The sequence below is a fragment of the Panthera leo genome, chromosome B3 (genome assembly GCF_018350215.1).
Source record: "Panthera leo isolate Ple1 chromosome B3, P.leo_Ple1_pat1.1, whole genome shotgun sequence".
In the NCBI taxonomy this organism is placed as follows: domain Eukaryota; kingdom Metazoa; phylum Chordata; class Mammalia; order Carnivora; family Felidae; genus Panthera; species Panthera leo.
Genome location: NC_056684.1, coordinates 4121713 through 4149093, shown reverse-complemented (window position 1 = coordinate 4149093; position 27381 = coordinate 4121713). Strand labels below are relative to the sequence as shown.

The following is a 27381-nucleotide window of genomic DNA, read 5'->3' as shown; positions in this document are numbered from 1 at the left end:
GCTAGGCGCTCTCCTCTGAGGCCAGAGCAGAGTGGACAAGCTGTCCGTCCCTCCGGCAGAGAAGGGAGCCAAGCAGGAAGCCCTGGCACCCCATTCTGCGCACTGAGGCCTTGGCCAGTCTGATGGCAGCTCGCCGCCTTGGCAACGCAGGGGGCAGGTGGCAGCCAATGACTGTGAGGCTGGGGTCTGGGGTGGGTTATTGGTGCCCTCATTCACCTTCTCTCTCTTCTTCCCAGTGTTCTGCCCCTCCCCCCACATCTGACCTGTACTTATCCCCTCACTGGCCTCTAGGGTCCCCAAGTGCCCCATCCCCACCCTACTGCGGTCTGAGAAACTCTCTATATATTCCCTTTAAATTTATTGAGACTTGCTTTATCCACTAACATATGGTCTATTTTGGTGGATATACTATGTGCATTTAAAAAAATATTTATGTTGCACATTTAGGTACAGTATTCTAGATATATCAGTTAGGTCAACATGGCTGATTAATGCTGTTCAGATCATCTATATCTTTACTGATTTTTTGTGTAGTTTTTCTACCAGTTGCTAAGAGAGGAACATTAAAACTTCCAACTATGATTGTGAGATGGTCTACTTCTCCCTTTAGCTCTGCTGAGTTTTGCTCTGTGGATTTTGAAACTCTGTTGGATACATAAACATTTTATGATTGTGATGTCTTTCTGATGACTTGACCTTGCATCGTTATGAATGTCCTTCCTTATCTCTGCTAATACGTTTTGTGTTGAAGTCTATTTCATCTGATATGCTATTTGCAGGGTCTGTATTTTGCCATCCTATTACTTTCAATTTATGTCTTTATATTTAAAGTGTATCTCTTAGACGGAATATAGGTGAGTCTTGTTTTAATTCATTTTGGCAATCTCTGCCTTTAAGCTGTTTAGTCCATAGATATTTAATAAATAATTGATATGGTTGGACTTAGGTCTACCATTTTTTAATTCTCCTTTTGATTTTTGTTCCTTTGTTTTCCCTTGCCTGTCTTCTTTTAACATATTCAAGTATTTTTTAAGAATTCTATTTTATCTATTAATATCTCTACCTTTGTCTTATATTTTAGTAGTGTCTCTAGGTATTGCTACGTATCTACTTAACTTTTCACAAACTACCTGAGAGATAATATCAAACAACTTCATATAAAATGTAGATTTGTAAACATACGTGTCCAATACCACTATCCCCTACTTTATTTTTTATGCTGTATTTGTTATATATGTTATAGTTTACATACTTTGTACTTACATACTTCATACTTACATACTTTATAAGCCACAAGGTAATGTTATAATTTTTGCTTTAAAGTGTCCTATCTTGGGGAGTCTCGGGTGGCCTAGTCGGTTAAGCATCCCACTTTTGATATTGGCTCAGGTCATGATCTCACACTTCGTGAGATCAAGCCCTGCACAGGGCTCTGGTTGACAGCACAGCACACGCACATGCGTGTACTCTGTCAAAATAAATCCATAAACATTAAAAAAAAAAGTGTCCTATCTTTTAGAGAAAGAAGACAAAATAGTCTTCTGTATTTACTCAGACATATACCACATTGAAGTATATTTAACATACAATGTTATATTAGTTTCAGGCGTACAACATGATGATCCGACGATTCTGTGCCTTTCTCGGGGCTCGTCTTAATCGCATTTATCTATTTCACCCATCCTTCCATCCACGTCTTCTCTGGTAGCCACTGGAACTGTTCTGGTTTTTGTTTGTCCTCTTTATTCATTCATGACGGTCTAAGGTTTTCTCTGATATCATTTTCATTCATCCTATTGGATACAGAATTCCATATTAATGGGTTTTTCTTTCAGAACTTTGAAGATTCCCCCACTATCGCCTGACCTTCATGGTTTCAGGTGAGAAGTCCATGAGAATGGAAATCATTGTTCTCCAACATGTCATGTGGTTGTCATCTTAGGCCACTTTCAATATTTTCTCTTTATCTCTCTTTTCAGCAGTTTGATTGTGACATGCCTAAGAGTGGTTTTATTCATATTTACCTATCTTATGCTTCCCTGAGATTTTGAATCTGAAATTTTTTGTCTACAAGATATAGGGAAACAAATTATATATGCATACATACATATATATGTAGCCATTAATTCATCACATTTTTTCTACCCTGTTTTCTTTCTCCTCTCCTCCCGGAGCTCCAATTAATGCCATCACCTAAATATTGATAGGTCATTTTTCTTCAATATTTTTTTCTCAGTCTCTTCTCAATATTTTCTTTCATTGACCCTTTCTTTGGACATCATTAATTTGCTGTTAAACTCACTCACTGAATTTTTAATTTTATTTTCAGTTCTTGAATTTCTATTTTTTAAATATTTTTTTCTGTATTAAGATTTCTCATTCATGTATTCATTAGCACTCTTTTCCTTAAACTCTTTTGTAGATATTTATAATAGCTGCTTCAAAGACACCCCTCCCCCACCAACATTTGGGTGGTCTTAGTATTTACTGCTACTGTCTGACCTTTCTATTAACACTGAATTACATTTGCGGGGGGGGGGGGTGGGGAGCAGTCTAGGATTTAAAAAAATTCTATACTGGACATTGGGGATGATACATTATACGGATTCTGGATTCTTTTATCTTCTGAAGAACATTGATTTTTGTAGGAGTAGACAGTCAAATTAGTAACTTGAACTTGGGGCACCTGGGTGGCTCAGTCGGTTAAGTGTCTGACTTCGGTTCAGGTCATGATCATGGTTTGTGAGTTCAAGCCCTGCATTGGGCTCTGTGCTGACAACTTGGAGCCTGCTTCAGATTCTGTATCTCCCTCTTTCTCTGCTCCTCTCCTGCTCACTTCTGTCTCTCTCAAAAATAAACACTTAAAAAGAAAAGCATTAAAATTAAAAAAAAAATAGCTTGAACTTGACCTTGTATTTGTATAGTTTTGGTTCAACCTTCGTCATGGTGAGTTTAAGTTTCCCCATTATTATTAAAGTGAATTTCTTAGTCCTGCCACTTGGTCTTCCAGAACATGGCCCTTTTGGGATTTCAGTGGACAGTCCAAGCTCTTCTGAGTTTATGAAAATCAAACTACAAATTCTGTCTCTCTTGTGGCAGGCAGCAGTTGAAATATCTGCCTTTTGCTTCCTGCCTTTGAGCTGTTGCTTTCCACTGGACAAGGAATTGAGGGATTTCATATGCAGATTTAGGGGATTTCTTCTCTTCAGCTTCCTCCTCTCTGGGTTTTCTCCCTAAATATCCCGCTGCTCTGGCAGCATTGAACTTTATCCACCAATATCTTTTCTTAAAAAACTATAGTTGCCATATGTACTTTACATTCCCAGGACTTATTATTTTATAACTGGGAGTTTGTACCTTTTGACTACCTTCACCCATCCGCCCGCCCCTCCCCTACCAAGTCCACTTCTATCTTAAGCCAAGAAGTCTGTGGCTTTCTGCATGAGTTCTAGCCATCCCACACCTTGCGGACTGGGGAGTGTCCTAAGGAGAAAGCTTTGGAAACCGATCTCATCCAGTGCAGTTCACTTCTTTCAAGGATCAAATGTCTGGGTTCTACTGATTCTTAGTTACTCTCCAATTACTCCAAGCCATTTAAACATTTTATTTTTTTTTTAAATTAACATTCAGTAAAATTAACTATTTTTGTTGTGCATTTTTATGAATTTTAACACATGTATAGATTTATCACAGTCAAGATGAAGAACGGTTTCATCATCCCCCCAAACTAACCCTTTTTAACATGGTTCACTTGGGACAACTAATGAACCAAAACTCACACATTATTATTAACTAAGCTCCATACTTCATTCAGATTTCCTTAGATTTTTGCGAAGGTCCTTTTTCTGTTTCAGGATCCCTTCCCAGACATCATATAACATTTAGGCATCCTATCTCTTTGGGCTCCTCTTTCTTATCACGATGGCTTTATTTTTTTAATTTTTTATTAATGTTTACTTATTTTTGAGAAAGAGAGAGAGAGAGAGAGAGAGAGAGAGTGAGTAGGGGAGGGGCAAAGAGGGAGACACAGAATCTGAAGCAGGTTCCAGGCTCTGAGCTGTCAGCACAGAGCCCAACGCAGGGCTCGAACCCACGTACCGAACCGTGAGATCATGACCTGAGCCAAGGTCAGATGCTTAACTGGCTAAACCACCCAGGTGCCCCTATCACAATGGCTTTAAATTGCATTTCCTTAATATGTTGAACATATTTTCATGTGCTCACTTTTCATCTATATAATCTCTTCGGTGAAGTTCACCATTTTAAAGTGTACAATTTAGTGGGTTTTAGATTGTTCGTAAATATGAGCCAACGATCACCACTAACTAACTGCAGAACATTTTCATCATCCTCAAAAATCACCCCATATTGGGGGGCCTGGGTGGCTCAGTCAGTTAAGCGTCTGACTTTGGCTCAGGTTAGGACCTCTTGGTCCATGGGTTTGAGCCCCGCATCGGACTCTGTACTGACAGCTCAGAGCCTGGAGCCTGCTTTGAATTCTGTGTCTCCCTCTCTCTGCCCCTCCCCTACTCGCACTCTCTCTCTCAAAAATCAAAATAAACATTAAAAAAACTTAAAAAATCACCTCCTATCCATGAAACAGTCACTCCTGATTCCCCTCTCCCCTCAGCTCCCCCTAGCTCCCCAGTAACCACTAATCTGCCTTTATGGATTTGCTTATTCTGGACATTTCATATGAACGGAATTATATAATTATATAAGCCAGACCTTTTGTGTCTGGCTTCTTTCACTTAGCATGTTTTCAAGATTTCATCCATGTGTAGCATTTGTTTTTATGAACATCCTTTGTTTTTATGGTCAAAGAATATTGCATTGTATGAATATACCATATTTTGTTTATCCATGTATCAGTTGGCGGGCATTTGGGTTGTTCCCACTGTTGGAGTATTAGGAGTAATTCTGTTATGAATATTCATGTACCGGTTTTTGTTGGAGCATATGTTTTTAGTTCTCTTGGATCTGTACCTAGGAGGAGATTGCTGCGTCACGTGATAATTCTATGTTTTGAGGAAGCATCCAACTATTTTCCAAAGCAAATGCACCATCTTACATTCCTATCAGCGATGTTCCAGTTTCTCCACATTCTCACTAACGCTTGTATTGTCTTTTTTCATTACAGCAATCCCAGTAGGAGTGAAGTGGTATCTAACTGTGGTTTTGGTGTGCATTTCTCTACTGACAGATGATGTTGAGCATCTTCTCATGTACTTCCTGGCCGTTTGTAGATCTCTGTTGGAGAAGGTCTATTCAATACCTTTCGCCATTTTTAATTAGGCTGTTTTAATTTTTAGGTTGTAAGAATTCCTTATATATCATGGATACTAGACTTTTATCCAATTGTAGTCTGTAAATATTTTCTCCCATTCTGTGTATTGTCTTTTCACTCTCTTGATATACATATTGACACATAAAAGTTTTTCACTTTGGTATAGTTCAATTGATCTATTTTTTATTTTCTCGCTTGTGCTTTTGATGTCATAGCTAAGAAACTATTGCATTATACAAAGTCACAAAGATTTACACCTATGTTTTAAGAGTTTTCTAACTTAAGCTCTTACAATTAGGCCTTGTATCCACTGAGTTAATTTTTGTATATGGTATAAGGCAGGGATCTAATTCATTCTCTTGCATGTGGATTTTCAGTTTTTTGAGCACCATTTGTGGAAATCATCTTTTCCCCATTGTGTGATCTTGAGACTTTTGTTGAAAATCCATAGGCCATAGTTGATGAGTTTACTTCTGGAATCTCGATTCTATTCCACTGATCTACATGTTTATCCTTATGCTAATAGCACACTATCTGGATTATTGTGGATTTGTAGTAGGCTTGAAATAGGGAAATGTGAGTTCTCCATCTTTGATCTTTTTAAAGACTGTTTTGGCAATTTAAGGTCCCTTGCAATTCCATATGAATTTTAAAATCTGCTTGTCCATTTTTTTTTTTTTTTAAGTTTACTTTTTTTGAGACAGAGAGAGAATCGCAAGCAGGCTTTGCACTGTCAGCATGGAGCCTGATGTGGGGCTTAAACTCATGAACGTGTTGAGATCATAACCCAAGCTGATATCAAGAGTCAGACGCTCACCTGGCCTGGCCACCCGTGCACCCCTGCTGGTCCGTTTCTTTAAAAAAGAAAAAAAAGCATCTGGGATTTTGCTTGGGATTGTGTTGAACTTTTAGATCAATTTGGGGAGTAATGCCATCTTATTATTGTCTTCCAATCCATGAAAATGGGATGTCTTTCTATTTATGTAGGTCTTCCTTAATTTCTTTCAACAATATTTTGTGGTTTTCAGTGTATAAGTCCTGTACTTCTCTGTAAAAAGATAATCCCTAAGAATTCTTTTTGATACTACTGTAAATGAAACTGTTTTCTAAATTTCATTTTCAAATTTTTCACTGTTAGTGTACAGAAATACAAATGATTTTTGTACATTAATATCCTGAAACCTTGCTGAATTTGGTTATTAGCTATTAGGTGTGTGTGTGTGTGTGTGTGTGTGTGTGTGTCTTTAGAATTTCCTATATATAAATCAGGTCACTTTTTTTTTTAAAGTAGTTTTCACACCCAGCATGGAGCTCAATGCGGGGCTTGAACTCACAACACTGAGATCAAGACCTGAGCTGAGATCAACAGTCAGACGCTTAACCGACTGAGCCACCCAGGCGCCCCATGTCATCTTTAAATAGAGGCAGTTTTATTTTTTCCTTTCTAATCTAGATGCCTTTTTCTTTCATAATTGCCCTGCCTGGAATCTCCAGTACAATGCTGAATAAGGATGGCAAGAACAAACGTGCCTGTTTTATTCACAATCTTAAGAGGAAAGCTTTTAGTCCTTCATCATTAAGTAGGATGTTAGCTGTGGATAGGGTTTTTGTATGCATGTGTGGTAAAACAGACATAACACAGGATTTACCATTTTAACTATTTTTTTAAATGTTTATTTATTTTGAGAAAGAGAGAGAGAGAGAAAGAATCTCAAGCAGACTCTATGCTGTCTGAGCCCATCGTAGGGCTTGAGCTCATGAACTCTGAAATCATGACCTGAGCCAAAAAAAAAAAAAAGTCAGATGCTTAACCAATTGAGCCACCCAGGCACCACACCATTTTAACCATTTTTAAGTGTGTAAGTTCAGTGGCATGAAGTACATTCATACCGTCACGCAACCATCATCACCATCCATCTCCAGAACATTTTCATCATCCCAACGTGAAACAACTAACAATCTCTGTCATAGTCCCCACCTCACTTCATGAGGCCATTTTAACAATATAAAAAGCAAAGGCAATCCAATAACAATAATAACAACAATAAACCTTATAGCCCAATCTTTCTTATGAACTTGGATGCAGAAACTGTCTTCTAAAATATTATTAGCAATAATGTATTAAAATCATGATCAATTTGGGTTTATTCTGAAAAGTCAGGCATGGACTAAAATAGAAAAGCTATTAGAATAAATCACTGCAGATTATGAAAAGCCATATAGTAAATCTCATTAAGTACATAAAAACATTGACTAAAGGTTAACATCTATGATAACAGCTTTTAAGCAAGCTGGAAATGGAAAAGAACTTACCTAGTAAAGGTTATCGTGGCAAATACATTTAATAGCAAAGTGTCAGAGCTTCTCATGAGCTGAATTGTGTCCCACAAAAATTAGTATGTTGAAGTTCAAACCAATATCTCAGAACGTGACCTTATTTGGAAATGGGGTCATTACAGATGTAATTAGTTAATAGGAGGCCATTAGGGTGAGTCCTAATCCCATAGAACTGGTGTCCTCACAAAGAGGAAATGTGGACACAGAGGCGGACAACCACACAGTGAGAACGTCACATGAACACGAAGGCAGAAGTCAGGGTGATGTATCTACGGCCTAGTAACACCAAAGGTTGCCAATAAACCACCAGAGGCTACAGGAGAGGCGTGGAACAGATCTCCCCTCACAGTCTCAGAAGGAACCAGTCCTGCTGACACTCGGCTCTTGGACTGCCAGCCTCCAGAAATGCGAGATGACAAATTCCTATTATTTAAGCCACCCGATTGGTGGTACCTCGTTATAGCAGCGAATTAATATAGCTTCCTTTCAAAATCAGAACAAGACAAGGATGTCTGCTATCACTGCTTCTAGTCAACACTGTACTGAAGATGTTAGTGTAAGAGAGGAACAAATTCTCTTCTACCCTCTTAGGGTCACTGGCTGGACCGAAGAATTAAAACTAATATAAAACAGATTAGCGGGAGAAAAGCATACAGATGTTATTACATTTTTACATGTACACGGGGGCCTTCACAAAAGAATGGAGACCTGAAAAAGTGACCAGGGAGGGAAGCTTTAAGTCTTTTAGACAAAGAAATACTAAATTTGTCACGAATTGACAAGACAAAGGGATTTGGGCTAAGTGTTAGTAAACGGTAAATGTGAGATAACAGAAAGGACATATATTGGTCCCTGTCCCTCATTCCTGACACAGCACTCCTAAAATCCTTTTGTGGATTCCTATGTGGTAAGAGAACTACAAGTATTTTGTTTTGATATTTGGCCTTTGACTCCAGTTCCTAAATCCCTTGGATCCCTTCACAAGTGATAGCAATGTCTTTTGTTCTAATGAGGTGAATCTTGGTGGCCTTCTGGAGGGGGGCTGGTCACCCCAAAAGACCAGGCTATGGTTAGAAGCTTGGACACTTCAGCCCTGTCTCTCATTCTCCACAGAGAGGAAAGGGCTTGAAAATGGAGTTAATTATATATATAACTTATTTTTATTTAAAATATTTATATTTATATTTAGGGGTGCCTGGGTGGTTCAGCAGGTTAAGTATCTGATTCTTGATTTCGGCTCAGGTCATGATCTCACAGTTCGTGGGATCAAGCACAGAGCCTACTTGGGATTCTCTCTCCCTCCCTCTGCCCCTCCCCTGCCTGTTCTCTCTCCCTCTCCCTCTCAAAATAAGTAAACTTAAAAATATATTTATACTTAACATAATTTATGTTATATATTTTTGTATATTAAAGTATGTATTCTCTATATACCTATAATCATTTATAACAAATTATTATTACTCTTATGTAAATCATCATACTAGATATATTAAATCCTAGGTGTCAGACATATTAACTTAGCATTTGTAACTACCCAACAGGTAGACGGGAAGAAGCCTTATACACCACGGAGAGAATGTGATCTATCTCGCAGTCCCCTAAGGCGCTACTGGAATAGGAATTTTGTAATTAAATAAGTTCTAGAGAATTACTAGTGGCCAGTGTGAAAGATAATGGAAACTGGGAAAGCAGGCTTTTGGGGATGGCTGGATGAAGGCAAATGGATTAAGAGATCAATGTGTTAACTAAGGCCGTGCCAGGCACAATAAAAAGAGACATAAAGGAGAGATTGAGGTGACTTGACACTTGGGAATCCTTGTAATTGGGTTGTGCCCGGACATCCTTTCAAATCTCCCTTCCTAATCAAAGTCGGTTAAGGGTTAAAGTTTCTTCTACTCTAGTTCTTGATTCATGTCCAAGGGTAAATACCACCTTATACTCTTTCAAAGTGCTAGAACATTAACTTACTTGAGCCTCTCAAAGAATAAGTACAGACAAGCATTTTAGAATGACTTTAAAGGGTCTCTTTCAAGGTTCGAAGGGCACAGCCAGGACCAAACCCCAAATGTTCTGATGGTTGAACCTCATGGATAACAATGCAGAGCAACTACAGTCCATTTGGTTGATCGGGCTGTTGAGAGAGCACAACATACACCTTCATGAGGTTTCGGTCCTGGCTTGTTACAGATAAACCTTCATTTCTAGCTTTCATTTCATCTCTATCCAGAATCATTCCAAGAGAAGGCATTTAGAGGCCTTCAAATCAGGAAGATCATCACAGTATCTTCCTCAATAGTCAGGTGGGACTTCGTTTTTTAATTTGAGAGAGAGGATGAACAGGGGAGAGGCACAGAGGGAGAGAGAGAGAATTCTAAGGAGGCTCCATGCCCAGTATGGAGTTCGACTCGGGGCTCAATTCCACAGCCCTGGGACCATGAGCTGAGTTGAAATCAAGAGCGGACGCTCAACTGACTCACCAGGCACCCTGGTAGGACTTCACAGCATCCAAACAAACCTGCGGAGTTTGTTCTCACCAAGTGACCCTTCTGTCTCTCAAGCACAGAGGATTTGTCTATCCCCTTATCTTGATTGAGTTACTCTCCTCACCCCACCGTTGGTTCCTGCCTCCAGTGGAATGCCAGGAACCCCCCACTGCCCAGCCAAAGAACAAGCTAAAGCAAGTAAGAACCACCTTTCCTCTACAACAGTGTTATATCACAAACAACTGCCGTCACTTGGTCTTTTCAAAAGAGAATGAGCTTTTATCTGTATGTAACTAACCGTGAATGTACGTGTATCTGAATAGACTGATTCAGCTGTGTTGAACTTGGGGAAACCTTCAGGGTGCTTCTGTGGAATTCCTGCATTTGCTTTTGTGGCTCTGAGGTCTCAGGAGGACAGAGTACTCCTTACCATCCTGGATCTTCTCTGCACACATATGAGAACATCTGAATGCTAAAATTCTGAATGTTTGGGTTTTGAGTGAAATGAGGGATCCTGGAGTCTGAGAGGTAGGTTTTACATTTGTTTAATAAGTTTATCTCCTCTTCTTAAAGCCCGTTAACTATTTGTTATCGACCTGGCTTTACTGGCCAGTCTACTGGAGGGAGGAACAAAGGGAGGGGATTGTCCACCGCAACCCCCAGAGGACACCGTCAGCATGACGGGCCTCTGTAAGACTGTGACCACCTTTTCACTGGAGACATTCTCCAGAGGCAACAGCTGGGACTTACCTGAGTATGCACAGGTTACACTCTGGGCTATTCAAAGCCTTATACAAATGTGCCACCCTTTCAGGCTCCAAGGTACTCTGGGCCACCTTTGTATTTGTGAGATTTGTGGTTAAGAACAGAGGCAAACTTGTCACAATCAGAAGTGCAAAACGTCCCTCAAGCATTCAGTGAAGACACACAGGTAAGCAATGACCCAAACTAAAGTCTTGAAAGTAATCAGAAAAACCGTATGTGAACCCGAAATGGAGTACCCTGTGAAAATCTTAAAAAAGACAAACCTAGAATAAATAAAGCTTATAGTACACATACACTATTTATTTGCACCTAAGAAATAGTTCAAGGGGTGCCTGGGTGGCTCAGTGGGTTGAGCGTCCGACTTCAGCTCAGGTCACGATCTCATGGCTCGTGAGTTTGAGCCCCGCGTCGGGCTCTGTGCTGACGGCTCAGGGCCTGGAGCCTGCTTCGGATTCTGTGTCTCCCTCTCTCTCTGCCTCTCCCCTGCTCACGCTCTCTCTCCCTCTCTCTCTTGAAAATAAACATTAAAAAAATAGTTTAAGCAGAAATTTTCCCTCTAATCCTATTTGACACACAACTCACAACTCCACCTCTGTTTTGTGAAAACTGTCAGACTCCAACAAAACGTACAGAGGAGCAAAGGGCCAAGAGCGACTAAGGGACTCTTGAGAATAAGGTTGGACGACTTATCCCACTGGATACCAAGTCCAAAGCTATAGTAATGAAGACAGTATGGTACTGGTGCAAGATTAAACAAAATGACTAACAGAACAGATTGGGGGTCCCAGAAACGTTGGAGAACCGATTATTTTAAAATTTTATCTGAGCTGGGGTGGCTCAGTCGGTTAAGCATCTGACTTTAGCTCAGGACATGATTTGCGGTTTGTGAGTTTGAGACCCTGTGGGGCTCTCTGCTGACTGCGCAGAGCCCGCTTCAGATCCTCTGTGCCCCCTTCTTCCTGTCCCTCCCCTGCTCTCTCTCAAAAGTAAATACACATTAAAAAAATTATCACTTGGAGCAAAGAGGAGATAATTTGTCCATTTCATTATCACAGAAACAAGTTAAATAAAACAATGAAAAAATATTAAGAGAAAACATTTGCCTCCCACCACTATTTATACTCCAGGTTCATGAAGGGGTGGGTATCACTAACTGGTAGCTAAAGTCACAGATATGACTTTCTAGATGTTTTTGCTCAGTTAAGGAGGTGACACCACAGGATACAATGATCCATACCTTATTCCAAACAGAAATCAAGAACTCTGTTTCAGTTTTGTAGTGACATATGAACAGCTTGGTTCTTTCTAAAAAAATGTCAGGTTTTGTTTCAGAAAAAAATACACACGTAGCTGCCATGCTCTTCCATTTCTTCAAGGAGATCTAGGTTCCCATTTGGTGCTATTTTCCTTGTGCCTGAATGACTTCGAAATTTGTCGTAGGGAGGGTATCCTGCTATGTCTTTAGTATGTCTGAGTAAGTCTTGGGGCACCTGGGTGGCTCAGTTGGTTAAGTGTCTGACTCTTGATTTCAGTTCAGGTCATAATCCCAGGATTGTGAGATCGAGCCTCGTGTCTGGCTGTGCACCGGCAGCATGGAGCCTGCTTAAGACTCTCTCTGTCCCTCTCTTCAGCTCACATGTGCCCTCTAAAAAAAAAAAAAAAAAAAAAAAAAAAAAAAAATTTAGTCTTCATTTCACCTGTTTTTGAAATCAGGTATAGAATTGGTACAGAAGTCTAACTTGGCTGTTTTCTTTTGTTCTTCTATATGTAGGATCTGCCCCTATCCACACCCCTTGACCCCGACAGCTTTCAGATTTTTTTCACTGGTTTTAAAAATTTTGATTATGATGTGGTTGGTATATATTTTTGTGTATTTCTTGTTCTGGGGTGCTCACTGAGCTTCAATCTATAGGTTTATAATATTCATCCATTTGGGAAAACTGGTCATTATTTCTTCAAATATATCCTCCCCTCTTTCTTATCTCTTTTAGGAATTCAAATTACAAGTATATTAGGCCATTCGAAGTTATCTGATAGCTGATACTGTTCAGCCTGTTAATCATTGAGAAGATGCTAGACATTGTGAATTTTATTTTTATTCTAGAGAGAGAGCGTGTGCAAGTGGGGGAGGGGCAGAGTCAGAAAGAATCTTAAGCAGGCTCCACACTCAGCATGGAGCTCAGTGGGGGCTTGATCCCATGACCCTCGGATGATGACCTGAGGCAAAAGCAAGAGCTGGATGCTCAACAGACTGAATCACCCAAATGACTCTACACCCAATGTGGGGCTTGAACTCACAACCCTGAGATCAAGAGTCACGTGCTCTTCTGACCGAGCCAGCCGGGCCAGACATTGTAAATTTTACATTAACTGCTGGATATTTTTATGTTCCTACAAAATTTTTAGAGCTTTGAAGCAGTTTTAAGATGTAGTTATTTGGAAACTGATCCTTTTCTGATCTTATTTTTAAGATTTGTTGGGTGGGACTAGAACTGTATTTAGCCTAAGGATAATTATTCCCCACTAATGAAGCAGGACCTTTAAAAAAAATGCTTATTTATTTAGAGAGAGAGAGAGACAGTGCTAGCTTCGGCAGCACATATACTAAAATTGGAACGATACAGAGAAGATTAGAGAGAGAGAGAGAGAGAGAGAGAGAGAATCCCAAGCAGGCTCCATGCTGTCAGCACAGAGCCTGACACAGGGCTTGATCTCATGAACTGTGAGATCATGACCTGAGCCAAAATCAAGGGTTGGATGCTTAACCGACCGAGCCACCCAGGTGGCCCAAAGCAAGACTTTCAGTACTCTTTCAGTACTCTCCCCAATGCCTAATGGGTTCTTCCAGTCTTGGTGGTGGGAACAGGTGCTATTTTGGGCCCTGTAGCACTGATGTCAAACCCTCTCCGGTTGTTCTTTTTCTGGCATCAGGTTTCCTCACACACAAACTGATCAATACTCTGTGAACACTCCGTATGAACCGTCTGCCGATCTCTACATTTACCTACCCAGTCCTCTCCTCCGCGGCTCGCTGTCCTGTAAACTCTGGCTGCCTTGGTCTCCTGAGACTCTCAGCACCATGTCTTCAACTCAGTGAGTCCACGGAGGCCCCCCCCCCCCCCAAACTATTTTACACTGCTTTTCTCATTTCAATACTTTAGTTTGATAGGACAGTAGCTGGACCTCTTGACTTTTTAAAATACTTATTTAGAGAGACAGGGCGGGGGGGAGGGGTAGAGAGGGGGGAGAGAAAAGAGAAAGGGAGAGAGAGAATCCCAAGCAGGCTCCATGCTGTCAGTGCAGAGCCTGTTGTGGGGCTTGATCTCATGAACCATGAGATCATGACCTGTGGCAAAATCAAGAGCCTGACGCTCAACCTAATGAGCCACCCAGGTGCCCTGGATCTGTTGACTTCTATATGAGGAAATCATCTTCCAACTTTTGTGCGCCTCTTTTATCCTTATTGGTGATATTACTTTGATCTTTACACAGTGGAGTCCTTTTGTTTCCTGTATTTTATATATAGATTCTAAAATTTCAAATTGAGTATATAGCATTTGAGATTGGACTTCTGTATGATTCACTGCAGAACCAAGGAATAAGATTAGATCCATAGAGAAAGAAATGTAATCCTGTCACTAAACTTGTGGCACACGCACAAAAATGACCACTTCAAGGATCAAGGTCAAATCGAATCTTTTTACACTCTAGCAGTTGCTGATAATCATGCTACACTTTAGTTTTTGTACTCGGACTAACATGTCCTTATAAAACTTTGCTTTCCCTGGAGTTTTATTTGACAAAACGAAGCATATGCTATTTCCTCTTTTGGTGATGATCATCCAGCCTCTTCCTTTTACTGTTTAACAGGAATCCGCTTTTTCTTTCAAGGAATTCTGATCCTTTGGTATCCTGTTCTAATGTGAACCCATTATTTTTCAGGCTTGCTACATAGCTGATATCCTAGGATTTTTTTCCACTGCATTCCTAGGGTGGAGTCCTTTTTACTAGATGTCTTATTCTCTCCAAAGTATACTAAGTAATTGAACAAAGATGTAGATGTGAAGTAAATGTGAATTTTTGCATATCTGAGATATCTTTTTCAATTTTCTACTTAATTGTTTGGGTGTCGAATTCTGTATCAAAAACCTTTCTGTCTGGACTTTGAACGTCTGCTGCAGTATCTTCTAGCACACATTTCTGCTGACCAGAAAACAGATGCCAGTCTGATTCTCACTCCTTCTTAGGTAACTTCTGTTTTCCTTCTCTGGATGCTTTCAGGCTATTATCTTTAGTATTCCAAAATCTTGCAAGGATTTGCAGTGTGTGTGTGAGACAGACAGACTATGCTTAAATTCACTATGTTTAGCAACTTTTCAGTAAAAAAGATGTGTATCTCTAATTATCCAAACTATCATCCTTCTATGATTTCTTTTCCTCCATTTTTTGCCGATTTTTTCCTTCTTAAATTCTTTCAGTTATTTGGTGATTTATAGACTAATGTCTTATCTTTTTTCTAATTATCTTTTTGGGAAAACTGTATTTTTTATTCCAGTACTAGTAAATGTTTATTTTGACAATCATCTTAAATTTCTAACCACTCTTTTTCATTATTCCTTTTCCATGGTAACCTATTCTTGATTTATGGTGCAGTATCTTCAAATCTTTCTGTAGATACTAACTAAAGTTTTTCACTTACTCTCTTGGGCCGGCTCTTTGCTCAATAAGGTCTTTTTCTTACCTGCCATTGGTTTTCTTCAGGTGTAGTAAATCTCAGTTGAACATTTAAAAGAAATTACATAAAAACAAAGGACCCGGCTTCTGGGTGGCTGGCTGAGTCTCTTCTGCCACTGGGAGTTCAAATTCTCCAGAATTCTCCAGCGGGCCTCCTCGAGGAATGGGAAGGACAACGTGAGGTACGCACTCATAGAGGACTATCAAATGGGAGACTTCACTTACGGGTACACGGGCAGAGAGCAGGAAGGAGGAGGCTTCCAAATGCCCGAGTGAGAAGGGCTTTCCTTCGCTGCAAGGTGGGGCCCTCCTCAAGCAGCTCATTCACGTTTCTTCCAGGAACAGTCCTCCAGCTTTTGTTTGCATGTAGGTTTAGTTGAGCGATGGCTGCAGTGAACCTGGTCATTCTGCATCAACCAGCACACTGGTTCTAGGTCCTGTCCTTCAGTTACCCTTTGCTATTAATCCTGTTGCCACTTTGTTTGCCGCTCTTAGTCTGCCCCTCTTGGGAGATATTCTTGGCAAGAAAGACTTCACACCTGCTAAGTTCACACTTGTAAAACTTCCAGGCTATAGTCTGTACTCTAGTGTATCTCCTAGTAAGTTCCCAGCTCATTACCACTGTGGGGAAAACAATCAGTCCAGGAAGTAGTGAAGAATCCTGGTGAACATCTCAGGCAGCGAGGGGGGGGGGGGGGGGGGAGAAGAGACCCCAAGAGTCTCTGATCAACAGTCTTTATTACATGTGTTTGTATGTTGCAGTTTTATGGCCTATGTTTAAAATCATCAAACTCTCCCCCTAAGTAAATGATCATCTAGTCACCCCAAAGTTCCCAGGAGGTTTTCCTTCCAGAGGAAAATGACTTTAATAAGAAAATTAAAATATTTCAAATCTCCTCTCCCTTCTATTTACATTCATTTATAGTCTAGAATTTTTACACCTGTCTTGCCAAATTGTTTAATTACAATCAATCTCTCAAAATAAAATCCCCTCTAATAACTGTAAACCTTGAGCTTATTAGCCTAAAAATGAAGGCTGGACCTTAAACTTTGGTGGACAGACCAGATCCTCTCCTGGGCCCTGGTTTGAATGGTCAGACTGGCGCCCACTGGCCACACATATTGCATATTACCAACACTCTTTTGGAGATAATGTGGCTTTATAGATTATATGGATATTTTACACAGAAATATTAAAATGAGTCACTGAAATAATATTAACAAACAAGCGTATGAAATTGTTCACATACAGAACAAATAAACCTTAAAATAGTTGGTATTAATCTAAGGAAGTTGTGGGTTGAAACATTTTAATTTTTCTCATAATACCCTAATAATGATTTACTAACCAAAAAGGAAGCACTTTTACACAATAAGAAAACTCTCAAGAATCAGGGGGACTTTGGGGCGCCTGGGTGGCTCAGTCGGTTAAGCGTCCGACTTCAGCTCAGGTCATGATCTCACAGTCCGTGAGTTCAAGCCCCTCGTGGGGCTCTGTGCTGACAGCTCAGAGCCTGGAGCCTGCTTCGCATTCTGTCTCTCCCTCTCTCTCTGCCCCTCCCCTGCCCATGCTCTCTCTCTGTCTCAAAAATAAATAAAAACATTAAAAAAAATTTTAATTAAAAAAAAAAATCAGGGGGAATTTGGTGGAAGAAAAACTAGTATTAGAATGATGACAAGACTTATTCAGGGGTGCCTGGATGGCTCAGTCAGTTGAGCGTCTGACTTCAGTTCAGGTCATGATCTCTCAGTCTGTGAGTTCGAGCCCCGCGTCGGGCTCTATGCTGACAGCTCGGAGCTTGGAGCCTGCTTTGGATTCTGTGTCTCCCTCTCTCGCTCTGCCCCTCCCCTGCTCATGCTCTGTCTCTTACTCTCAAAAATGAATAAATGTTAAAAAAAAATAAAAAGACTTATTCAAAACTCCACTAGAAAAAACGCGCCATTCAGAACTGAACCTTTTCTAAATAGATACGGACTCCAGCTTTCTCATCCATTCACAGAATCCCTACATTCTAAATGCCACCTAGATGGAACGCTGCAGAACACAGTCTGCATCGTATCCTGCATTTTATAGTCAAAATGACTCAAAGCCTCACAGGAGCTTCATTCCATAACATTCCACAAAATTAGCAGTCAAATTCAGGCGGATCAAGTTCTTGCTCCTTGGGAAAACACTAGTTCACTGCTGTTTTCCAATGAGGAACAGTCTAGAAGGCAAACACAGGCACAAGAGAAGCGTGGAGGTCAGTCACCGTGTGTTCTGTACTTCACCTGCATTCCAAACACACCTCGTGCTCTATCATCATTACTCCTTTTATTTCTCACCTACAACTCCAGGCTGCACGCTCAGTGATAACAAAACTGTATGGGGTTTTTGGTTTTTTTTTTTCCATTTTTTTTGAAAGATGATTTTATGATTTAGGAAATTCTGTACTTCTCTTTTTTTAATGTTTACTTATATTTTTGAGAGAAGAGACAGAGCAAGAGCACTAGCAGCAAAGGAGCAGAGAGAGAGGGAGACACAGAATCCAAAGCAGGCTCCAGGCCCCGAGCTGGCAGCACAGAGCCCGACACAGGGCTCCGACCCACAAACAGTGAGATCATGACCTGAGCTCAAGTTGGACGCTTATCGACCGAGCCACCCAGGCACCCTACAAAACTGTATGTTTTAATCAGCTCAGGCCGCTCTAACAAAATACCAATGAACTGCTGGCTCAAACGACAGACACTTAATTCTTATGGTTCTAGAGGCTGCAAGTTGTAAGATCAGAGGGCCAGCATCACTGAGTTTTGCTGGACTCTCCTCTGGGTTTGCAGACAGCTTCCTTCCTGTCTCCTCACAAGGTTGCGGAGAAGAGACCTCTGGTGTCTTTTCTCATAAAGGCACTAATCCCTTCATAAGGTCCTCTCTCTCCTGACCTCATTTAAACCAGCTATCTCCCAAAGCACCTGGGTGGCTGAGTTGGTTAAGCATTGGACCGCAGCTTGGGTCCAATCTCAAGGTTCGTGAGTTTGAGCCCCGCGTCGGGCTCTGTGCTGACAGCTCAGAGCCTGGAGCCTGTTTCAGATTCTGTGTCTCCCTCTCTGTCTGACCCTCCCCCGTTCATGCTCTGTTTCAGAAATAAACGCTAAAAAAAAATTTTTTTTAAATAATAAAATAAAACATTTCAAGCAAGCACACAAACAACATATACATTTTTGGGGGAGAAGGCACATTTCAGTCCATTGTACCTACTCAAGAGTGTCCCTTCTTGGTCTTCCCTTAGAAGCGGAGCTCCTCCTTCCCATTGGGAGGTTCGAACAAAGAGTGTCCCTTCTTATAACAGTAATGATTGCAGTAACAAACATAATTCGAGAGCTCGTTCTGTGCCGGCACTGTGTCACATGCAGGTGAGGGAACCGGGCGTAGTTCTTTAGCTACACTAGGGTCACAGCTGGTACGCTGTCGTAGCGCTAAGATTTTCGCCCAGGCAGCCTAACAGTAAAGCTCAAACTCCTAATTCTCTCCCTGTTCTGCCTTAACTAGAGGAAAAATGATTTTGAGATCTGAAGAAGTGAATTCAGGAATTTACTATTTTAGTTATCACACTTTTGAACTGGGTACAGAAGGGCTCCAAATATCAAAATGATTCTTTTGGTAACTACTCATAAGAAAATAAACCAGACAGGGGCGCCTGGGTGGCTCAGTCAGTTAAGCGTCCGACTTCATAAACCCGAGGTTCTTGAGTTTGAGCCCCGTGTCGGACTCTGTGCTGACAGCTCTGAGCCTGGAGCCTGCATCGGATTCTGTGTCTTCCTCTCTCTCTGTTCTTCTCCCGCTTGCACCCTGTCTCTGTCTCTCTCAAAAATAAATAAAGATTAAAATAAATTAAAAAAAAAAAAGAAACCAGACCCCCCCACCCAAAAAAAAAAACAAAAAAATGCAGACAACAGAGACTAAGAGGAAAGCACAACTCTGAGGAGTTTACAAACACCAGTGTGAAAGGGGTGACTCTCTGAATGCCAATCAGATGAGACACACATCACAGAAAGCAACCAGAAGTAATGACCTGTCAAACTGGCCAAGCAGGAAACGACGAGTGATGTATCTATCACTCCCAGGGTCCAGTGAGGGCCTAGGGAACCAGCATGGTCAAATACTGCCGGTGAATATTTATCTGCATTCCTTCCAGAGAGGAAATCTGAAAATACATGTTTAAAGCTTCTCGTATGTGTTCTCCTCACCAAGTAAACGTGGGTACTTAAAAACGTCAAGATGTACGCAAAAGTTTATGTATAAGGGCAGTCATGATATTGCTTCACAGATCAATTTATATATATTCTGGTAGGTAAAACATACTATTTTTTTAAAAGTTGAGAAAACACAGAGATTTTTAAAGAGACAGAAACAAAGAGCTTTGGATATTACTTGTCAGAATTAACCAGTGTTATAATTGGGCTCTTCTCTCGGTCACGTATATATACCTATACTTTCATAACTCGTTGCTTTGTAACTTATTTATTTTTAATGCTTATTTCAAGAGAGAGCATGTGTGTGTATGAGTACGCAAGCAGGGAAGGGGTAGAGGGAGAGAGAATCCCAAGCAGGCTCCACACTGGCAGTACAGAGCCTGATGTGGGGCTTGATCTCATGAACCAGATCATGACCTGAGCTGAAAACAGAGTCAGATGCTTAACTGACTGAGCCACCCAGGCACCCCTGTAACTTTTTTTTTTTTAAGTCATCTTGGCAAGTTATTGATGCCAAAAATAGATTCATGTCACTTTAAATGAATGCCTAGTATTTTGCTCCATGAAAAGCATATTTGAATCAACTCTTGATGGGCCTTTTTTTGTTTTTAGCGTTTTTTATTATTATTATTTTAGAAAGAGAGAGGAGAGTGCAAGTAGGGGAGAGAGGCAGAGGGAGAGAGAGTTTTTTTTAAATTTTTTAAAAATGTTTACCTTTGAGAGAGACAGAGCATGAGTGGAAGAGGAGCAGAGAGAGAGGGAGACACAGAATCCAAAGAAGCTCCAGGCTCCGAGCTGTCAGCACAGAGCCTGACGTGGGGCTCGAACCCACCGACCGTGAGATCATGACCTGAGCCGAAGTCCGACGCTCAACCGACCGAGCCACCCAGGCGCCCCCCTCAATAATTTTTTTTTAAAGGAGGGATTAGTCACTTTGAATGCCTAAAAGAAATCTAGAGAGAAATATTCTTTGGATGGGGCTCGGAGGACAAGAAAATAAGTATCAGGTGAGGAAACAAAGCCCAATGAGGAAGCGAGGGCGAGGAGCGGATCTGAGCACGGAAGGAAAAGCTAGCCTCGGATGGAGAGAAGACCACTACCCTCCGACAGGGTGAAGGAGGGAAGGGTGTGTGTGGAAGCAGCGTAGACAGCGGGTGCGACACTGAAATCCCAGGCGAGGCAGAGGCTGCCTCTCGTGGTGAGGGGAGGGTGGGGGTGGCTTGCCGGGAGTCGCACGTCTTCAGCATCACTGCAACAAGGACGTGGCACTTAAGTCACTTGCCTGAGTGCTCTTCCCACGCACGGGCAGCACCTGCTGTCAAAATGGGCTCTGTTCTCGTCTCCCTCACGCCCCCACGTTTACACAAGTATCTGAAATTCATCTGAAAAACACTGTCACACACCAAGCATCGGGCATCATCCCCAGTACTTCTCACACGGGAAAGGTGCTCTTCTTTTCATTAATGTTTTAAAAGTTTATTTAGTTACTTAGAGAGAGACAGAGACGTGCAAGTGGGGGAGGGGCAGGGGAGGCGGAGAGTCCCAAGCAGGCTCAGTGGTATCAGCGCAGAGCCCGACGCAGGGCTTGAACTCCTCAACTGTGAGATCGTGACCTGAGCCGAAAGCAAGAGTCGGACGCTTAACCCGCCGAGCCACCCGGGCGCCCCCTCTGCACCACCTTTACTCATCCGGGTGTCACTCCTGTTCTCAGATTCTACTCAGCACTGAGAGAAATCAAACACTGATTCAAGTTTACAGGTAACGAATTATGGGAACACCTTCCACAAAGCTCACGCAGTCACGGGGTAGAGGTAATTGTGCGTTTCCGCTTTGCTCTCTACAAAGCAAGTCTTCCAAGCCTGATGCCAAGGTTTCTCTCACCCCTCCAAGTCTCTGAGTTACAGAGGACGGAAGGGAGGTGGATCACAGGAACTCAAACCCGACCACGTGATTCCCGACGGAGGCAGGAAGTAGAAAGAAGAGCCGCGGGAGGGAGGGAAGCGGCCCTGGTCCGAACCTGCAGCCTCTTCCGTGGGAAACGGAGGGAAGCTGTGAAGAGGGCCCAAGCGCTTTTGGTCCCGGAAGTCCCAGCCGGCTATCACTGGGAGGACCAGAGACTAACACGAATGGAGATGCTCTGCCTCCTGTTCTCAAGCCCTCCCGTGCTCACCCTCTCGCCTCCAGGCTTCCAGTACAAGTAACAACCTCCTCCCCTGCACCGCAAAAGCCCCAGCTGGGCCTCAGACCGTATTGGCTTCTGGTAACTCAGAACTATAGGCGGGCAGCCCAGAGGCAGGATGTGAAGAGGCAGGCTGGTTTCTGGCAGGGGAGAAAGGGAAAGCAAGGAGATAGCGGGCCTGGGTTTTAGTAACCTCAGAACCTTTCCCAGGACACCTGAAATACTTATGGAAGGAAAATAATCTTTACTAAGGCAAAGTCCAATAATCCACGACTTCCTGCAAATCCGCTTGTGATTTCCTCGAATAAAATTAGTATTTGACAACAGCGCTATCATGTTATGGTGAACCACTGTTTGACATCAACGTAACATTCAGTTTCCTTTTGAAACATAAAACTGTACAAGCTCTAAGCCTCCATGCACCTGCAGATCCTCTGAGCACAACAGCTGGCTTCTGCATGGCTACTGCTAGGCTTTCCAGGTGAAAAACTAACCCAGATTGACCATTTGTTACATGTACAATTTTTGCTTTTACTAGAAACGAACAGGTTTAAAATAAAGAGGTGAACTATGAGTTTACCAGACAGAAGTAAACAAAAGAAGGAACGGTAACATTAACATCAGATACGGGGAGGGGCACTTGGGTGGCTCAGTCGGTTGAGCATCGGTTGAGCACTCTTGATTTTGGCTCAGGTCATGATCCCAGGGTCATGGGATCAAGCCCTGTGCTGGGCTCCACAGCATGGAGTCTGCTTAAGATTCTCTCTCCGTCTCTGCATACCACCCCCCCCCCCCAACTTGCTCACTCTCAAATTAAAAAACAAAAACATCAGATAAAGGGATATTGGTCAGACATAAGTTGAAAGCATTAAACAGGATAAAAAGGATCTTATAGAAGGCATAATTTACAAAGACAGGGCACAGTCTTGTATGAACCAGTGACGTAATGTTACATACATAAAGAAGATCTTCCAGAAATGCAAAAAAGATTGTTTAAAATACATTTAAGGTGGAAATCTTAATCACACCTCTTCTAGAATTAGACTGACCTAGGAAATGTATCAGAGAACTAAATTCTAAAATCAATAAACCTGAATACTAAAACCAGTAAACCTGATGAAACAGTCATAGAACTTAAAAAAAAAAAAAAAAATTATGTTTATTTCTTTTTGAGAGAGAGAAACAAGAGCACAAGCAGGGGAGAGGCAGAGAGAGAGGGGGACACAGAATCTGAAGCAGGTTCCAGGCTCTGAGCTGCCAGCACAGAGCCCAAGAGGGGGCTCGAACTCACAGACCACAAGATCATGCCCTGAGCCCAAGTCAGACGCTTAACTGACTGAGCCACCCAGGCACCCCAGCATAGAACTTTAATTTATTTATGTACATATTTATAGCATAGAACCTTTTAATTCTAAGTAGAAAATATACATATTTTAACACCCATGAAATGTGTAATCATTGATTATGTACTTGCCAAAGAAGAAAATCTTAACTAAAACATACCAAATCTAATTCTCTGGTCACCACAAAACTGGAAAATAATACAAACATGACCACCATCATGCTGTGCACTTGAACTTACCCAGTGATGTATGTCAATTATCTTTCAATAAAACTGAAGAAAGAAATGGATTGAAAAGCTTAAGTATTTGAAAAAATGACATCCAATCCTGGATAACTCTTAGGTCAAAGAAAAAAATGACAACATATGTAAAAAGCAATGAAAAAGAGAACACTTTATACCAAAAACTATGGAACAAGTTGTATTTAGAGGCAAATTTATAGCCTTAAAATGTCTTCACCAAAAATTAAAGAATAAAAATGAAAGAACTTAAAAAAATAAAGGCTTTTAGACTAATATTAAGAAATGGGAAAAGAACAAGAGAGTAGGAAGAGGAACTGTGACAAAAACTTAAACTGGAAAACAGAAGACAGTAAGTAAGAGTTGAAAAGCATTCAAAAAGAGACAAATCCTCTTGCAAGCCTGGTTCAAGAAAAAAGAAAACAAAAATATGTAAGGTTAGGAATGAGAAAATAACCTCATGTGCAGAGCAGACTGTAAGAATCACAAGAGAACTCTATACAATACAATGACAACTAATTTGGAAAATCTGTTGAAAATGGAGGACCTTCCAAGCAAAATACAAATTAAGGTTGATCCCTCCCCCATAGAAAAGTTGAATTTTAATTTTTTTTGATTTTTAATTTTTAGAGAAAGAGAGAGAGAGAGTGCGCCCAAGTTGGGGAGAGGGGGAGAGGGGCAGAGGGAGAGGGAGAATCTTAAGCAGGTTCCACGCTCAGCACAGAGCCTGACATGGGGCTCGTTCCCATGACCTTGGGATCATGACCTGAGCCCAAATCAAGTCAGATGCTCAACCAACAGAGCCACCCAAGCAACCCAAAAAGTTGACTTTTTAAATGATCACAGAAGAGAGTGGATACATTATATATAAATGCTACCATGTAAAACTATATAATAGGATTTTGAAATTGATTTCTCTCTACTCAGTCTTAAAAGAGCAGATAATTCCAAAGTCAATTAAATTATTTCAGAACGTAGCAAAATATAAAATGGTCCCTAAAGTTATTCTAAGGGATCTAGCATAATTTTAAATATTAACATCTGATTAATACAGTACCAAAAAAGCTCCCCTTTGTGTCAGTCTCACTAATAAAAGATACATTCTATACATCAATAAATGGCACCCAACAGTGTATCAAAAGAATAATATACTTGATCAAAAAGAATTACTTGGAGATTCTATCAGTATTTTAGCAGGTACTGTACCAAAACCTTTTATGATAAACTGATATATTTAAAGCACTGAATTTTCCATACTGGAACATGAAATGTCCATTTACTTGCCCTTAATGTCTTTTAATAATATTTCATATTTCTCATAAAGAAGTCTCTTTTGTGCAGTGTATTCATATTGGGTTCTTCCCCCCCCCCCATTTTATAACTGATATACAAAAAAATTTAAGTTTCTGTATTCATTTAGTCACTTTGCTGAAGCTTTTAATTCTAATAATTTTGCAATTTCATTCTTTTCCATTTTCCAGAAACAAAATTACATTATCCAAAAGTAATATTTTCACTTCTTCCTTTCCTAACATTTTTGTCTGTTCCCTGTTTTATTACTTTAGCTAGAAAGTTAGCACCATGTTGAATATTAGAAGTGAAAGTAAATATTCCATTTTCTCCTGAGTTTAAAGAGAATGCTTCTATTGTTTTATCATTTAAGTATGACATTTACCATAGATTTCTTTTAAGTGCCTTTTATCAAGTTGCTGTTTGTCTATTCCCATTTTGCTAAGTGTTTTATTTATTTATTTTTGGGAGGTGGGGGAGAGAGGGAAGGAGAGGGGGAGAGAGAAAACGAGCAGGCAGGGCCAAAGAGAGGAAGAATCTTAAGCAGGCTCCAGCACAGAGGCTGACACAGGCCTCAATCTCACAATCATGAGATCATGACCTGAGTGGAAATCAAGAGTCAGACGCTTAACTGACTGAGCCACCCAGGCACCCCTCCTATTTTGCTAAATGTTTTCTTTGAAATCAAAGTAGGTTTTGAGTATTTGCAAAAAACACTTTACCGCTCGAGATGATCATATAGATCATACAGATTTAACCTCATATAAACTATTAATAGAGTGATTTATAGCAACAGGCTTTCTAACGTTAAATCATTCCTGGGATAAAATCTTTCATTCCAGATGGAGGGCATGACTGAATTTGCTACTATTTTATTTTAGGGCTTTGTATTGATGGGAGTTGGGCAGTTTTTTCTTCTGGTGCTATCTTTGTCAGGTTTTGGTATTAAGGGGATGCTAACATTATGAGCTGAACAACTCTCCTTAATGGAAGCACTCCAGGAATAAGGGCCAGCATGAGCAAAGACCAGGATGAAAAAGCACAGGATATGCTCAGAGAATAGGATTTAAGACTTCTTTTTCTCTTTTTTAATGTTTACTTATTTTTGAGAGGGAGACAGAGCGAGAGAGGGAGACACAGAATCTGAAACAGGCTCCAGGCTCTGAGCTGTCAGCACAGAGCCCGACGCGGGGCTCAAACTCACGGACCGCGAGATCGTGACCTGGCTGAAGTCGGACGCTCAACCGACTGAGCCTCCCGGGGTGCCCCAAAATCCTTCCAACTTTAACCTATTTTACATTGCAACCTGTGCTTTCCTGTGATTTTTGTTTGCTGAGAATGCTATATATGATCTACAATGGCACATCCAAATCCTACCCACCTATCAAGGGAATAGTTCAAATACCCATGAAAAGTTCTCAGATCCAATTGAACTATGTCTGAGTTCACATGTGCTGCAGCAAATTACTGTCAGCTCTTGGCTTGCCAACTCCTTAAGCTCTCTGACAGCTATACTATGTTGGTCAGTGTCACGCCCCCCTCCCCCAATTCACGACCTTCCCAGAACCTTAGAATGTGACTTTATCTGGCAATAGTTATTGTAAATGTAATTAGTTAAGATCAGGAGTAAGGCAGGCCCTTTGTCCAAGAAGGCTGTGTCCTTTTAAGAAGAAACACAGATACACAGAGAAAAACACCATAGGAGAAACTTCAAGAGATCCAAAAGATGCAGCTACAAGTTAAAGAATTCCTAGGATGGGTCCACAGCACCGGAAACTAGGAAAAGGCAAGGAAGTATTTTACCCAGAGTTTCAGGGGAAGCGTGATCCTGCTGACACCTTCATTTCGGACTTTCTGGTTCCAGAACTGTAAGATAATAAACGCGTTGTTTTAAGCCACCCAATTGGCGATACTTGGTTATCACAGCCCTAGGAAACTAAAGCAAGGGCAATTTAAATTTCTAATTTATCTTCCTAACCCCAACAGCGCTCTGTCCCTAGTCCAGCTGAGAACTATGTAGGTACTCAAATCCTTCCACGAGTGGGCTTCCGGCAGCAGCAGTCAGGAACTGCCAGACCTTATGAGCTCCTGCTGGGAGACGACCAACAGCCAATGCTCGTAAGTGGTAAGTAAGCACCGTGACTGTAAGACAAGCGGCTACGCAGACGAACGGAAGCCAGGAACTAAATGAAACACGCGGCAGCCGGAGAGGGAAGAGCCTCGATTCCCCGGAGAGCGACCAGGGAGGAAGGCAGTTCTCGAGACGGGAGCCTCCGAGCCGCTCTCCAGACCCCGCCGAACAGCCCAGTCCTCTCCCCACCCTCCACGGCCGGCCGGGAACCCAGCAACTGCCACCTCCAGTCCAGGAGCCCCTCCTGCCCCGCCCCGCGCCGCCGCCTCACCTCCGCGAGCGCGTCCCGCTATGTTACGCTGTTGCGTGGGGGGAGGGACTTCCTCCCCACACCCGGAAACCGGAAGGAGCTCTTTCCCGCCG

General features: G+C 41.4%; 1 long non-coding RNA gene across 2 annotated transcripts; it reads right to left on the bottom strand.

The window, feature by feature from the left end:
• Positions 1–1278: 1278 nt before the first annotated feature.
• LOC122221559 lies at positions 1279–27381 on the bottom strand. 2 transcript variants are annotated; one of them, XR_006203293.1, is made up of 5 exons: positions 27290–27381; positions 26691–26753; positions 9593–9755; positions 7601–7720; positions 7024–7064 (listed from the first exon to the last, which is right to left on the bottom strand). It is a non-coding gene; the product is annotated as an uncharacterized LOC122221559 (long non-coding RNA). The 2 variants fall into 2 exon arrangements; XR_006203294.1 differs by lacking the exons at positions 7024–7064; positions 7601–7720 and adding an exon at positions 1279–1793.